Source organism: Dermacentor variabilis, chromosome 1, assembly GCF_050947875.1.
Source record: "Dermacentor variabilis isolate Ectoservices chromosome 1, ASM5094787v1, whole genome shotgun sequence".
In the NCBI taxonomy this organism is placed as follows: Eukaryota; Metazoa; Arthropoda; class Arachnida; order Ixodida; family Ixodidae; genus Dermacentor; species Dermacentor variabilis.
In genome coordinates, this window is record NC_134568.1 from 266,688,470 (window position 1) to 266,705,456 (window position 16,987).

Genomic DNA, 16,987 nt, shown 5'->3' on the forward strand with positions numbered 1-16,987 from the left:
CAAATATTCGCATACTTGCAGATGTATTAAACTAGCTTCTGCACGCTGCCGCTCACTTTCTCTTTGAAGCGCTAACGTCGTAATACAGCTGCCAAGGACCAGAAGAATCTATTAATCGATAAAATTTGCAGCTCCACGTCACATTTTGTCATCTCGATGAAAACGCGAAATTGCATTTCGCAAAACTTCCGTTTCCCGGCACAAATTTCAAGACACGTGACCTCTCGACAGCCAATCGGAGAGTCAACATGTCGGATAATAGCAGCCGTGCAGCCGCCATGCGTGTCGAGAATAGAGCCCCAGGAAAAAGTGAGGGAAACACAAGGTTGTCGGTGGAAACTTTATGCGTCGGCCAGTTTGGAACTCTTCTAATGGGAGGGAGCTCGCGTGCGAGTCCTGCTTTACCGGCAAGCTATCAGTGTACTTGCTTGTATGTTTGCGTGTTTGTTTTGTTTTGTTTTCATGGTTGTCACCACTAATCTTTTGCCATGCCAGGACGAATAAGTGATCCTTGTGATTAAAATTAATTCCCTCTTTAATGACCCTCGTACTCTGTTTCAGTCATTGACGAGCGCACGCATGCGTTGTACCACGTATGTTTTTTTGTCCTGTTTTTATAATAAACACTTTCGCATTTTTTGAGGAAAACGCTAGCATAGCTTGGTCATTCGTTTTCATTTTTTTCCCCTGAGTTACTTGCCAGCAGGAAATTTAGATAAGGAATAATTATATTTTTAATTAAAAGCCATGGTGATATTCATTTTTGTCGCTGGGCTAGCTATCCCATGAACAAAAACGAGGATGGTCCGACCATGTTATCTTTTCTTTCTTTTGCTTTCTTTCTTCTTTTGTTATGATTAGCAAGAACACCCTGTAAATAGGGGGTGATCATGTTTACGTCTTACGGAATCTTTAAAACTCTTTTGTAGCAGATAGCATGATTCTTGTCCTTGAGCTGGATTATTCGTAGAGGCGGACCCTGCTAGCACGATAAATGGAACTACGTCTTCAACTAAATAACCAACATTAATTAATTAATTTCTTCATTAATTACTTTGCGCTACATACTGCAATTTACGAATTGTAGCCGGTGAGCTTGCAAGACGTATCCACTTGGAAGGAATTTCCAGAAAGGCACCAATGACACCGGACGAAACCATCAAACTCGTCGTAAAAAATTGAGCGTTGGGTTGTTCCACTTAACACGACGCTCTTTTATGCATTGACGCACAGAAGTACCTGGAACGCCCATCTATTCAGACCCCCCGCTTTGGGAAATATCTCGAAACTGGTGTCATCCGGGAAGTTCCAGTGGATACGTCTTTACAATTCGTAAACTTCAGTATGTGGACAATGTAATTAATTAGGAAGATAATTACTGAATGTTTGTTAATTAGTTGAAAATGTGTTTCGATTTCTCCTGCTAGTAATGTCCGCCTCTACGAATGACCGAGTGCTCAAGGACAAGAGTTATGCTATCTGTTGCAGACGAGCTTAAAACATTTCTTAAAGCTTAAAGATCATCTCCCCGTATACTGCGAGTTTCACATAATTTAGCCACATTTCGGAAAGTGGTGCACCGTAAGTGAATGCCGACTAAACACGTATTGTTCGCAGTCGTCTCCAATAACTCAGAATATATGGCTATGGCCTTGGGCTGCTAAGGAGGAGGTCGCGGGATTGAATCCTGGCCACGGCGGCCAAATGTCCATGGGGGCGAAATGCGAAAACACCCGTGGGGGTTAGATTTAGGTGTCAGGAGTCCCCCACTACGGCGCTCCTCATAATCAGAAAGTGGTTTTGGCACGTAAAACCCCATAATTTCTTTTAACTCAGAATATATTGTTGACCGCATAATTAACTAATTAGACAATTTCCAGTATGATAATTTGTAAATATTAGTTGCATAGCGTACGTTGCATTTGTAAACGCTGCGGAGCACATTCAAAAACATAGCATGAAGTGATTTCTGTGATGACCTTTTACGTATTCTTTTTTTTTTTTTTCGGGCTTCGAAGAAAGCCGGCAACACCATTGAATAATTGGTGTCACTACAAGGTTGCGCGCCTGGGTTACAGCGCTCTCTGTCGCGTTTCTAAAGAAAGAAGCCCGTGTGCCTGTCGCAAAAGAAGCGATTGGTCCCCCATAATCCAACGTAAGCCAGGCAGCACGTCAGCACCTTCATTGTGAAAATGGAAAGCCACGCTCGCAGATGATAAGCAATAGGCCGGTTGGGTTGAAAGTGCCTTCGTAGGCATTTCTGTTTTGCCTCTGTGATTTTTCTTTCATTTCCCTTTCTTTTTTTTCTGCGTTGGGAGGGGGGGGGGGGCGGAGGCATCGCCCTGGCGTTGGTTTATTTTTCTTTCTGTTTTTGTGTTGTTGTTGCTATAAAAAACACTTCATAGGAATGAATTCCAGGCGCGCGAACGAGTAGTAACGTAACTCTTTTTGTCGTATACTCTCTTCAGAGGTAGAAAAAATATAGCAATACGAGATCACTTGTTTTGGGGTGATTCTAAACACGCTCTACAACATTTCCAAATATAAATTCGCTAAAGAAAGTATTTTAACGACATAAATGCATCCCCAACCTAACATATGCAGTGTGTGTGTGTGTTCTACATTTTTATTTTCTTTATTATTATTATTATTATTATTATTATTATTATTATTATTATTATTATTATTATTATTATTATTATTATTATTATTATTATTATTATTATTATTATTATTATTATTATTATTATTATTATTGCTTCGACTTGACAACCGTTTACGCAGACGCGGCCGGTTACGAGCGGCGACGCGGTTTCGCGGTCGCCATCACGGACCACAGCGGAACATGCGTCGCGAGCGCGACGATACGCCCGGAAGAGACGGAGGCGGCCGAGGAAGCAGCGATAGCCCTCGCGGTGGCCAACACGGACGCCGAGGTGATAATAAGCGACTCGCAGGCAGCGATACGCAACTAGGCTAGCGGCCGGATCTCCCGGGAAGCGACCCGCATTCTCCAAATACAAGACGGCAACATTTGCCGCAAGAACGACAGTTTCCTCGTACGGACCCCCGCCCACACGGCTCCCTCCGCTCCAGGACAACGAAACGGCCCACGCCGCGGGTCGAGGACTTGCATGCCGAGCCGGCCATCCCGACGTCTCGCCCACCGCTAGAGCGATGCAGGAGTGGACGTGGGAAGATCGCATGACCACTTTCAGAGACATCACGCAACGCTACAGATTGAACAGATGCAAATACCCACCACCGCACGCAAAGCTAAGGAGACAGGCGGTTGCCTGGAGGCAATTGCAAACACACACGTATCCGAGGGCCGCGTTGGGAGGCGCCGATAAACTGTGAGCCGTCCGGCTAGCCGAGAAAGCCACCCGTGTCCGAGGACTCGAGGACGTCGCCTATAGGCTGGGGTGCATATGGCCCCATCCCGCCCAAATCACCGGACATTTCGAATAATGTTTTCACTCACTCACTCGAGTTTACAAAAGTTAGTCGTATTACGTCACTGCAGAAGAGGTATCGGCCCAGGCGATCATCATTTGCAAGAAAACCAATGCAATTTATTTCACCGATTAAACGAATTACATTATTTCACTTCACATTTACCCAATTATGCCCACATGTTTATATTGGAAAGGTTAAAGAAATAGTCATAAAAGTCCAACACAAGTATCTACACTTTAAAAATGCCAGCTATACCGAAATAACTGGCGTCCAATTATTTGTTACTTTTACCTGGTTAGACTACTCACGCGGAACCGCGAAGCGCAGTCGGCGGTGCAACCTTCCTGTGAAGTTGTAGGACGGCGTAAAAGAAAGGTTTGCTTTGCCACGAAATAAAGTGGTCAGACTCATCGCTGCATGCTGCTGAAGTGACTCTGCGGCTGATCGGAATCAGGGGCCAGGAAGACGGAAGTGCGATATCTTCATCTTATGAGCTGCGCTTTGCCGTGCCGCGTGGGTAATCGCGTAAATGGGACGAACAATTTGACGACAGTTATTTCGGTACAAATGGTCATTTAGAATTGTAGAAACGTGTAGTGGACATTTATGAACATTCCCTTAAACTTGCTGTTACAAACATGTACCGTAGAGTTTGTAAGAACGAAGTAATGCAATTGCATTGGGGCTCTTCTTGAAACGAACGTCCGCCTGGACAGCTAATTCATCTGTAGTGACGTAATTCGAGTTAAGTTTGTAGTTTTTTTTTATGTGTGTGCGTGTGTTCGAAATAAAAAAGAAGAAAAGACTCTACACTTGTTTCATACCTCAAAATTTTGACTTACGTTGTATGTGCGCGCTCCTAGGTGGCACGCCAGTCTCGAAATAGTATAGAGCCTCTGCCACACTGCCTCCCCCTCTCCCCCAGTATACCTGTAGAGAACATAAACTTACGTGACCAATGGCAGGGGATCATCTCATTTCCTGCCATCAGTCCATGTGGTTTCCGTTGGACCCCGAATTTGCATTGAATATCTTCTTGCGCAAATTTCATCAGGCTTTTTAATTTTTTTATTGGGGCGGGGGCATATTATTCATAACTATGCAACACGTGAACAGACACCTATCTGTGGCACGAGCACACAAATATATACGCCCTTCGTAAGCCGCAGTTTCAAAGAACGAAAGGCCAAAAAGAATAAGAAAGAAAGATAGAAAGAAAGAAAGATAGAAAGAAGGAAAGAAAGAAAGAAAGAAAGAAAGAAAGAAAGAAAGAAAGAAAGAAAGAAAGAAAGAAATGGGAAAGCAAAAAAACTGCGGAAAATGCATCCGAGAATGAAGGCCAGAAACAACGCAGAAGTGACTAATGCACCTCCCTCTCTTTCTCTCCCCCTCCCCCCTCTCACCCCTGAAGAGGTACAAATCTTCACAGAACCAGAGAGAAGCTAATAAACTCTCGGCGCAAGTTTCTCCCCGCGACCTGCAGCACATGCGAGCGCTGGTGTAAAACCCTAATTATCCGCGCAAATCGCCCCTCAAAGCGCGCTGTCGAGGCCGTTAATTAACAATGCGCGCGGGCGGCGGCCACAGGCGAGTTGACTCCCAAGGCGACAGGGCCGGCCCAAAACAAGCGCAACTCGGACGCTTCATCCACGCCGAGGCCCAAATCGTCCAGGCGACCGCTCTGTTTATCTGCTTCCCAGTTTGTTGTTTGTTTCACCTCGAGAAAAGCGAAACAGAGTTAGCCTCCCAAACTACCCGGATGAGTCTCACCGGGAAGAACGAGCCATAAAGAAAACCGTGGGCGCGCAGCCGGCGGCGAGGCCGCCGTCGCTGTTATAATTGTACCTCGTCTCCGAACGATGTGAGCGGCCCAAAGCTGGCTCTCTGTGAGCTGATCGACGCTAACGTGTTGATCGCGGAGGCTGAAAGCAGGAGCTCTCTAAGCGAGCAAGTTTATCTGCGCGAAAGGCGCAAGGTTTGTTAAAATTGACATCAATATGTTTCTTATCCGCGGTTGCTGTCAGTGACGCCGTTCGCTGCAATATGTACCCGCTCTCGTAATCGCGCAGTAGTTGCAAGCAGTTCACGAAACAAAGCAAGTCTGTGCAAACCATACATGGTTCCTTCCTTCCCCTTGTCTTTTGAAAGATATACTTTAGCAACTAAGGCAGAAAGCTGGGCTAGTTGGTGGTTATTACTTTAAGGGGACATTGCAGTAGCGCGTAAAAAAGGAACGTTAGCATTCGGTGTGTCTTCTTTCATGTTCCTGCCCGTGTCCTTCATTACGCGCTAGTGCAATGTCCCCATTTAAACAACAACAGCTCTTAGCAAACGTTAAAAGCTCAATTAGCAGCTACGAAAAACTAACTGAACTAATAGGATGTTTACAGTACTCCTCTCTTAAGTGCCACCTTTCAGTCTGTCTCTATCTTTCTCAAAACTATATATGTTTTGTTTTGTGAAACGTTCGGGCGAGTCTTTTAATGCCACACAATAACCTAATATACCACTCTATGGGAGTGAAGCTCAGCCAAACCCTATTCTGAAAGTACGAAAGCCTCAACGTTAAAACCGCAAGCCGTTGCATTGGGCCACCTCTTTCACGCGGTAAAAGCGCTGCCAAGTTTATACGGGGTACTCCGATCTCCGCAGATTTAAAGAATTTGTTATGCGGAACCTTTGAACCAAATGAATCTACGCGCCGCACGAAAGTGCGCGGAGTGCTAAGAAATTCTCCCAGCGAATGTGGCGAGGCAACAGGATGGGACATTCTCCTGCACTCGAGCGCGTGACTCCCTGCGGACATTTGTAGAGAATGCACCCGAACAAAAAAGAAAGAACAACTCGCAAATACAACGAGGAGCTGGGCTGGCCCTTCATGCACTTTGCAAAGATCTTTGTGTTATTGTTATCATTTTTCTGTCTTCTTTTTTTTTTTCCATTCTCGCCTAAAGCGTTAACGCGCGAAGGAGAGGAATACATTTCAGTTTGCCTCAGGACTCGCTTCCCGCTCGCCCTTCTCCCTGTTTGGATGAAAAACTTGTCATTAGTGCGGGCGAGTCGGCAGAATAAATGGGAACGTGATTGAACAGGGCCTATTTGACCCCCAGCGGAACCGTTCATCACTGCCTGTTGCCCGAGGACTGTTGGAAGAACTCGTTCTTGTTTTTTTTTTTATATGTATATATATCTCCCTCAGTTTTGGGGGTTTTACCGCTGCTCTGGCGAAAAAGTGCTCGCGCCAAAGAGGAGGCGCAGCGCAGCAGTCGCACAGCTCTCCCGGGTGATGGGGAGCGCTCGGCGCGAGCCTTTTGTTCTTGGGGCTCCCGGCCGCGAGCCAGGATCTCTCTCGTAATAATGGAGTTTGGCGCGCGCAAGGCGACGCAGTGAGGAGGCCCCGATATGTCATAGACTGGAGGCCCGCCGAGCACCGGCCGATACAGATTATTACGACGCTAATCGGATTCTAACTGCCGGAGACCCGCGGCGACTCGGCAGCCTAGCATTACGGCCGGAAAACGCAAACAGGGCGGCGGCGTACCGCCCGGCGCAGTCGCACCGCTACTCTACTCGGTCGTGCGCGCACCGACAGCCCGCCGAGGACTCCCGATGACGGCGATCCTCCGAACGCGTTGGGGACAGGGAGCGTGCGCGGGGCTCTCGGCGCACGCGTTACCGGACCGCGTCGTCGCCAATCAATTACGAGGCGTTTTGCGAAGCGTGGCAATGAACCTACGGTGCTGTGGGCAGTGTACTTCTCCGCTTTTCTTTTTTAGATTCCCTCATTAAACTTCTAAGAGAACGAACGCAACGATCCCGGCAGCGTTCAATCGCCTCATGGTGAACGGATTGGCGGCTTCTATGAGCCTCGGCCTGTCTACATTTAGGTGAACATGGTTCGAATCACGAAGACAGAGACGTATATGTGATTTAGTTTCGTCGCGTTCCTTATGTTAAGGCATCTTTAAAGGGGCTGCTAATTTGGCATAATTATCAGCACGATATCTGCTGCCTAAGAGAAGGTTTCATCTATTACTTCCTTCATCAGTGTGATGAAAATAAATGCGAATAATTAAAATTCTCTTGACGTAAAATGTGCGGAACGCGTAGAGAAAGGAGGCCTCGTTGCACTATGAAACAACATAATAACAGCACGAATACTAATAATAGCACGAACACATTTTCGAAGAATCTACCGAGGCTGACAGGAGATGGCCGCCGGCAGAAACACCCATTGTCGGCAGTCTGACGGTGTGAGCGCGGCTTCGATCCTGTATGCGACGGCAACGTAGCTGTGCCCACAATATTCTTGTGCACGTACGGTGCCTTGTGTAAGTGTAGGCGTATACGTTTTGCAGCTGTCGCCGCTTCGTTTATATCTTCTTCAATTTTCTTGTACACCAGTTAGTTTGTTGGCATTACTCCGGCTAGTTGTGACGTCGATGATGTGTACGTATAATAACACAAAAAGAGTAAACAAAACTAACTATTTTTGAGATAAGTCGTGCGCCTAGAGCGCAGGAGTGCCGTACTATCGAGCGTTATGCGTCGTTAAACATCTAATTACACACGGGGAACGGGGATACACACAGCAAACGGGGATAGCCGATATTCTAATCGACATTAAGAGAAAGAAATGGAGCTAGGCAGGTCATGTAATGCATAGGTAAGAAAACCGGTGGACCATTAGGGTTAGAGAATGGGTGCCAAGAGAAAGGAAGCGCAGTCAAAGACGGCAGCAGACTAGGTGGGATGATGAAATTAAGAAATTCGTTGCCGCTAGCTGGAATCGGTTGGCGCAGGACAGGGGTAATTGGAGATCGCAGGGAGAGGCCTTCGTCCTGCAGTGGACCTAAATATGGTGATGATGATGATGCAAGATCAAGAAACAGGAAAATTGGTCTTACAGTAATTGGCTGTCAATGAATATTTTACGTATGACATATATGGCTAAGACAATGAGCAACACGAGAACATGGTGAAAAGTACTCTCACCGTGTTCTCGTGTTGCTCATCACCTTGAATTTCCATCTCCCGCATACCCTGTATTTTCTGCGTATATGCCAAGAGTAATACATATTGTAATAAGAAAGTAGTTGAGTCGACACTTCCCTATATTTTTCATGATTCGCAAATAGTTTCAGACGTTTCAACATTTTCCGCCAATGTCACACCTCGAACGACTTATGGCAGTCGTCTTAAATAGCGCGAACAGTAAAAATAGCCGCCCCAGGTGTTTTTTTTTTCCTGTTTTCTTTCTATCCCTTTTATTTTTTTCTTCTGCGTCCAGCGTCAGATCTCGCAGTATAAGGGTAGTTGGAAAAACTGCACAGGCAGATTCGGTCACCGGGTGGATGAGTAGCAGGTTCATTGCACACAAACCCGACTCCATTAAGCGAGGTCCTCGTCCTGAGGGTTAGACAGTTTTCACAGAAAAAAAGAGGAGCCAGAACCAGTACTCACAACTTGTTGAAGTTGTTGCTGCCCTCCTCCTACCCTTATACTCTTTATACATACATATAATTCCCCATTGGTGCTCGCCCGCCATCCCGGACATCGCAACTCTAGTTCGCTGCTAATGATAGCACAGTCAGCCTAATGGGCGAGCCCACGAGGCCCTTTGGCATTGCTTAGATGCGCTTCCCATTCATCAGCCTTGACTCCACGTCGACCATCGCCTGGCCGCACGGGCTACAGGAACAAGATGCCTCTGTGGCGAAGCTCTGGCACAGCCGACTGCCGCTTGGGCAGCCTATAGCGCTCCATACGGCTAACTGTATGGGAACACTACATACTACACTCAAAGGGCTGCATTCACGCTCCACTCAAGAGTTAGCAAACTGAAAGGGATAAATAGGGATTGTTACCTTGAACTTGTTTTCAAAGCGTGCGATGAGCAGCCTTGAGTCCAGTCACCGTTAAGAGGGTCGTAACGAAAGCGTGATAATAACTATAGCCACGGAACGCCTTTGTATTAATGAGACTCCTGATTATTGGGGTTACGGAAGCTTGAATGGCACTCAAGAGATCTGAATTTAAACTGCGCGTAGCAATAACACACTGAACTGGCTGGCCGCAGCAGCAGCAACGTTCCGGGCTTTGTGGCCCATAACTCCAGTTTAGCGCTAATATAGTCACGCATGTACTTTCGAAAGGTTTGCTGGTGGCTCAAGTGCACCCATACAATTAAAGTAAAGCGCCGGAAAAAAGCACCACATGTATGTGCTAGGTTCAGCGAATTATTTTCGTAAATTTTGAATTGTTATAAGCGCTTCGTCTGCAGCTTCCTCAGATAGAGTGGCTTTCCTTTTTTACGCACGTTTTATGCTTGATAACAGTTACTACTTTCCACGAACCCTCATGGGAACAATGCAACATGTTTGCTGGATGAACAAAAAGCTCTAAGCAAACTAATCTGACGCATAATCAGTGTAACGCGAGTTTTCACGTGGTTATAGTATGCATCTGTTATGGTGGCTCAGGGACTCCATAGGGGGCCGCAGCTCTTTTACGATAAAAAAAAAAAAACTTAGAAACGCGGTGCAAGATAAGATTTTAAGACTTACGGTGTTCAGTCGTCAGAGCTCTGACGACCACACACCGCAGGTCTTATAGTTGTATCTTACCGGGTTTTTGTGGTTTTTTTTTCTTTGAACAGCTTGGCTAAAGTTAGCTGGGACACACGATATAACGTACAGTTGCTGAGCGTAAGGTCATGGGTTCGCTTCACGACCACGGCGACCATATTTCAAGGGATGCAGAGTGCAAAAACGCTTGCGTACCGTGCTTTGGGTCCACGTCAAAAAACCCCAGCTGCTCAAAATAGAACCGATGCCCTCTATACTGTGGTGTCCATCATAACGCATGGTGCAGTTTCTAGAGAGCACAATTTTATTTATTTAATTATGTTCGTGTGTGTGTGGGGGGGGGGGGGGAGAAGGGCGTTCTGGACTCGAATAAACGGAACTGCCGAGGAGTGGTTGCAGTGTCTATATATATATATATATATATATATATATATATATATATATATATATATATATATATATATATATATATATATATATATATATATATATATATATATATATATATATATATATATATTGTCGGAATAAACTGTTCTATTAAACAACTCATTGGGGATAAGCACTGGAAATTCACGCTATAAACAGGAGAGGCACAATGGAGTATTCAGCTTCGACGGACAAGCAGCAACGCGCATATTATAAACACGGTGCAAGAAGAAATAACCGCCACTCGTATTGCTCACTTCAAAACGAGAAACGCTGAATGAGCATCACACGCTGCCGCTCCCCGCTATGACGCAACCTGTTGGTTTCGGAAGAGCCACTTGCTGCGTTGAATATGAGACTGCGCTTGCGTAGAGGCAGTAAGTGCATGTTTACTCCAAACCCGAATCGAGAACGAGTTCTACTATATCTCGCACGCGTCAGAAAGAAAGAAAACGAACAAAAGGGGAAGGACGCCGTGGGAGAGAGGAGGAGAAAGGGACTTCTTAAAGTGTGTGCGCAGTTACGCCTCCGTAGGTCCGCCGCTCGCGCGATTTTTTCCCGCACCATTCGCGGGCAGGGCGCGCCAGAGAAAGCAAAGAGCGGCATGAATAAAAGAATGGTAGGCCATATTCCTCGAGGTGGTGGAAGGACACAGAAGGTGCCGGGAGGAAAAAAAAAAGGGAAAATAAAACGAGCCAACAACGGGCCGGGACGCAAGTGGCCCGCGCGCTGTCGGCGCGCGAATGCGCGCTGCCGAGCACGGCCTGGGCGCAGCAGCGAGCGCGCGACGCATCGCCTTCGATCCGGCAAAAAAAAAAAAAGGGAGACAGCGGTCGAGGAGGAGGGTGCGTCGTTTTTCCCTAGCGCCCGTCCCCTCGCCGCGGCGCACATCTTCGCAGCCGGAGCGACCATTTGCGCGCCGGGCGTAACGACTGGCTGCAGCCGGCACATCCCGGAGGCGCATTTGCATTCCCAATTGCATGCGTGATTTTGGAAAGGCTCACCTTTCAGCAGTCGCGCGCGCAGCCCGTCGTCGCCGGCCGCGCGCTCCTTCCTCCCTTTCTTTCTTTTTCCCCGCGCTCCCCTGGAAAACCAGAAAGTGAGGCGTTGATGCGCGCGTCGAAAGCAACAGAATTCCCCGTCTCCGTACGCTACGTGCTCCTTCCTCCCTCGTGTAGCGCTTTCCACCCACGCATCCCTTCTTTTCGGGGGGCCTCGTTGAAGGAGTGTGCGACAAGTTCGAGCCTGTTTTCCTGTTTTCCGCTATTTGTTAACATGGCCATCGACCTCGATACGAGCGCATTCGTGATTGCCGCGTTCTTTCCATTTTCCTTGCGTGTTATAGTGTTCGCCGGGTCGCATTAAGACCGCCGACTCTGCGAGCGATGTGCCCCTGGGACATTCAAGCGAGGCGCTGTATTCAACGGCACGTAGCTTTTATTACATAAGGCTCGAGCCACTAACTGCCGCTATGCTCGCATACACATGCGTATGTTCGCATAAGCGCGTAAAAAAAAATTCGTTGGTCATTCCACTATGTGAAGGTGGATAACCAGCGAACCTGTTTAGCGCATGAAACAGAGGTGACCCAGAATATAGAGCAACGGTACGAACATACTTATTGTCCTAATCTGTTGTCATCGTGGGAATATAAGTACGAACACATTCGCGCATCACCTCTGTTATTAAGTGTGTCCATCATGTAAGACAACGAATGGCTCATAGCCCCTGAAGCAATGGCTCATACCCCCGCAAACGCGGCCTCCCCATTACGATGACAGAAGAGAAGTGAAATTCTACGTTGGAATGATGAGCTCCAATGGAGCCAGCTGTTGAAGAAGACGCTCGAACCATTGCTGAGGATGATAGTTTTTTGCACAACGTAGCAAAAGACGTTGACGACAACGAACGCGCCAGCAGTGGCACTAGCGCGTTTGCGCGGCTGGCGCCGATAATTTTTTAACAGTCCTTTTTGAAAAAGTTGTACAAACATTTTTTCAGAAACACCTGTTCTTACCCTTGTGCCTGGTACCTCTTTGGCTCCCACGTGTGGCAAGAGTAGTCCAAGGGGGCGTTGCAGGTCTCTGAGCTCACAGGGGTATGTGCCATTGAGCTTGGGCCCTTACTGCACTATCACCAGGATCGGTCCACATGATGATTTGTTATTGTCAACATCTCGGGTCACATTTTTTTCCAGATTCTAGCCATAGACAGCTTCGCTGTAAAAAAAAAAAGGAAAATAAACAATAAGAATACGCTGTAGTCGATCGTATGGGTTGATTAGGCATGTTTTACTGGCTCTTACTGAACGATAACTAAATTTGACCAAGTGAAAATAATTACGGCTTTCCGACCGTATAAACATCTCCTACGATTGCTTATAGGCCAAGCTCCGTCCTAAACTTGCAGTCTTTTGCAAGCGGTGTGATTTAAGTTCGCGAGGATCTATGGTGCTCGGTTGATAAGCACGAGGTCGCGGGGTCGAATGCGGCTACGGCGGCCGCATTTCGATGGGGGCGAAATGCAAAAACACCCGTGTACTTAGATATAAGCGCACGTTAAAGAACACCTGTAGGTCCAAATTATTCCGGAGTCCTCCACTACAGCGTGCCTCGTAATCAAATCGTGGTTTTGGCACTTTAAAGCCCGTAATTTGATTGTTTCGTATTTAAGTTCGCAAGGATGAACAGAAACATACGTGGTGCATTTCCTTTATTTCTGTGCATGCGAATAAAAGCCATCAAAAAGGCATTATGTGGCACACTTGCACGGGGGCCTGAGAAAGCCGCTGAGCTCTTAAGCAGGTTTTAGCACGGCAACAAAAATATCGGAGAAAGAAGATAAGGGTTCTGTGTGCCTGCATTGGCATCACTACAAGACCTGTCGCCATACTTATTCTTTGCAGTGTTAAATAAGCGATATTGTGATCATCACATTCAGAACAGACAAGAGTGCACGTATTTTTTTTTTTTCAATATACGTAACGCGCATATTGACCAAGGGCTAAAGTTGACTCAGCAATACATTTTAAAACGCCGTGCTTAATGCGCCATGCAGTGCGCCGACACCGTGAGCCTGCCCGTCAAGTTTGACTCGTCAACGAAAATGAACGAAAAGCAGGGACGCGCGTTGACAGCACGCGTCCAGAAAGAGAAAGGAAAGCCCTAACACAGTTGAATACGCAAGAGGGACAAATAATAAAAGCGCGACACTTTCGAGAAAAAAGGGGAAAATAAAAGGTCGCGTTTCTTTTTAATGAGCACCTAGCCAGTGAGCCGCTCCACGAGGGCTTTTATCCGGGGTGGCCATCTTTGCATGAGCGAAGTGGACGTCTTTAATTAAGCGGAGGAAAGCACGTCCGCGGGGTGCTTTCGCAAACTCCAGAGTATTTTCTGCTTAACGGGTCGCGAAAACAAAGTGTGGCGCGCGCGCTTATTTTGTTGCAGCGCGTGCGGTTCCCTTTGCGAGAGCCCCGCGCATATGTACACGCATGCTTTCGGCGCGCGCCCTTCATCGCTCGCGCGTGGTTCCCCTCATTTGTTGCGCGGAAGGTCAAATCACGGACGACTCGTGCCTTTGTATTTCGCCGTCGCGTCTGCGACAGCGGCGTGGCCGCGCTACAAGCAAATTCCTAATTTAATGAAACCGCAACATTTAGAGAGCGCAGGACCGTCAGAAAAGGGCCGTGGCACGCGTATACCCGGCGCGTGCTCCCTCCCCTCGCCTCGGAGCCGGCGGGCGTGTGTCGGTGCGTATCAGGGCGCGCGCGCTTCTCGCTCAGCGAAGCGCGTGATTTAAAGCCAGCGCCGAAGCCGAGAGGCTCCGAAGTAACAACGCAGAAAAGGAAGCGAGCGCTAAACAGTAAAGCCACTCAAACGAAAATTAAAGCGTGTCTCTCTCAATACTCGCTCGAGGAGAAGACTTGTTTCTCCGAGGAGTAGAGTGCGCCCCCGGCATGCCACGCTTTTGTTCGTCAATTAAGAGGATGGTAAATAACATTCGCTTTCATCGTGCCGAGAAGAAAGGCGGCCCGCTCATTAAGTCCGGGCAACAGGCCTCTTCTTGGAAGCGTTGTCTCTCGGCGAAGAACATTTTGAGTTGTTGGCTTCTTCGACGGATAACCGTAAATTGCGTTATTCGCCTAAGTATACCAAGTGACTCCAAGTCTCAAAGCTTGGTAAGAAAATGATCGCGCGAGGCAGCGCAGGAGCGCTAACGCTCTAGACCTTAATAAAACAGACTCCCTTTAATCCTGCCAAGGCGAAACGCGCTTCGAGTGTCTTCCTCGCGTTCCGAAGCGCTTTTGAGTCTCGCGCACGCACTGCACACAAAAGATGATGTATGCGCGTTCAACGCGAGCTTGTTTCTGGCTCAGCGCCGAATGCTTGGCACCGCATTAGTCAAAGGCTGTTGAGGGTGGCAGCGTATAATATAGCGTGCTGCTTCAGCGTATACTCTTCCGCAAATTCGAAATGCTCAGCTCCTTGGCATCGCACAGCTACTTAATACGATAGCAGCCGGGTAACCTCCTCTCTCTTTGCACTGAAACAGAACAATACCCTCCGCTTTGTTCCGCAACGATGATAGAAACAATAAGAGCCCTATAATGTCTATTTCAGGTCATCTAATGGTAATCGTATGCATCCCCTATTAGTGGCGGTGCGGTGCCAGGTAACCGGTAGGAGTTACATTATTTTGTTTACAATTATAACGACTCCTTTTCTTCAATAAAGAGGGAAAACACCTAAGCGCTGCATTCATCGTGAACCTCATAACGTGAACTGGAAGCAGACAGAGAAGCAAATACGAAAATATTTAGCTCCGTCTGTGTGCAGAGCTGTTCCCTTCATAGTCTGCGTCTGGTGTGGGCTAGCATTTACAACCGTATACGGATTACTAGCTCGCCAATATATTGATACACTTGCGAACATTCATCGTTTGCGCTTCACCGCGACAGCAGTAGTAAAGCTCGAAAATAGATTTGGTGTGTCCGTCCATCTGTCCTTTCCTTTGTTGTTGTTGTTGTTGTAGCCTGTGATGCGTGTGGCTCCTACCCACGATAGGGGATTGGCCTTTACTCCGGCGACCACGCCGGCCGTGATCGTCATCGTCGTTATCGCGTAGTCTTCAGGCCGCTTCCGTATTCTCAACTCCATGCTCATCACAGAATGATGCGAAAGAATAATTTTGGCCACGACACTCACTGCATGCTTGGGCTGCAGATAGCCGTCGCCCCAGTGAACAGGCTTACATAGCGCAAATTATTTAGAGCCAGTGAGCGTGCACCTCTATTTTTCGTAGTGAAACAATAGATCACTACACAATAGCTGTATACAAAATGTCGATTCATAGGCCTCTCTAAAGCACACAGACACGCTAATAGAAGAATGCATGATGATATTCAACAGTTTCATTTTTTTCCACACATCCTATGTTACATACGTAAAGAGAAGAAACGAAGAAGGAAAGGTAGGGAGGTTGACCAAGGACGTGCCCGGTTGGCTACCCTACACTTGGGGATGGGGAAGAATACGTAAGTCGATAGAAGGAACGGACGGTAAACAAATAATCGATAATGCGCTTGCAGCAATAATCTGCGTGCCTCCGTCCCTGGTATTCGAGCTTGAGTCCCTATGGCAGTGAGCACTTGAGCCAGACGCATTATCCACCGTGCTATCGCACAACTTTCACAGCTGGTAACTTTTGTAATGTTTCGAGCTACACACAGACTGAGACTGGTGGCGTCTGCATATGTGCATCGGTTGGCACAACAGCAAATACATATAGCGGACGAATACGGTGTTTTGTGCACGGCGAAAAGTTGTTCAACGGAACATGGTGGTATCAGCCGTGAGAGCCTGCTGCTGTCGCAGTAAATGAGTTAAGCCGCAGAGCAATTGTTGAGGTCTGCTGGCCTTTTTCTGGCTCTCTGTTAAACACTGATCTTTATTCAGCGCAGCCAGACAAATAGCTACACAGTGTGCAAATGTTCAAGGCTGGACCAATTGAAGTACAGTGACAGGATCACTACATCCATCCCCTGGTATGGCATCGATCTCATTCTCGAACAAAAGTGCTGCTTGACGGAATGGCCAAACGGCCAAATCGTCTGCAACGCGATGTTTATTAAATTAATCTTGCTCTAGTAGCGATCGAAATAGGTGTCTGTGGAGGCAACAAAAAGCTACGGACACGCCGAAAGGAAAAGCGAAAACAAAGAAAAATTGTCCCGTTTCGCCGCATTGGGTCTTCAATAGTAGACATACAGTTGGTGTAGCAGACAGATAAAAAGCCTTGGTAATTGGTTTCGCTAGATCTCTGCCTCGTACCAGAAGACAATGTTACACAACTAACGAACGCTGGAAGACATTTCCAATATCCTAATCCCTAACACTATAGCAGAAAACATATTGTTACGGGGAGATGTCAAAAAGGTCTACGTACAATATTTACACAGTGGCAGCTAGTGGCACCACAACAACAAAGATGGCGGGCCGGGGCACAGCTCGTCC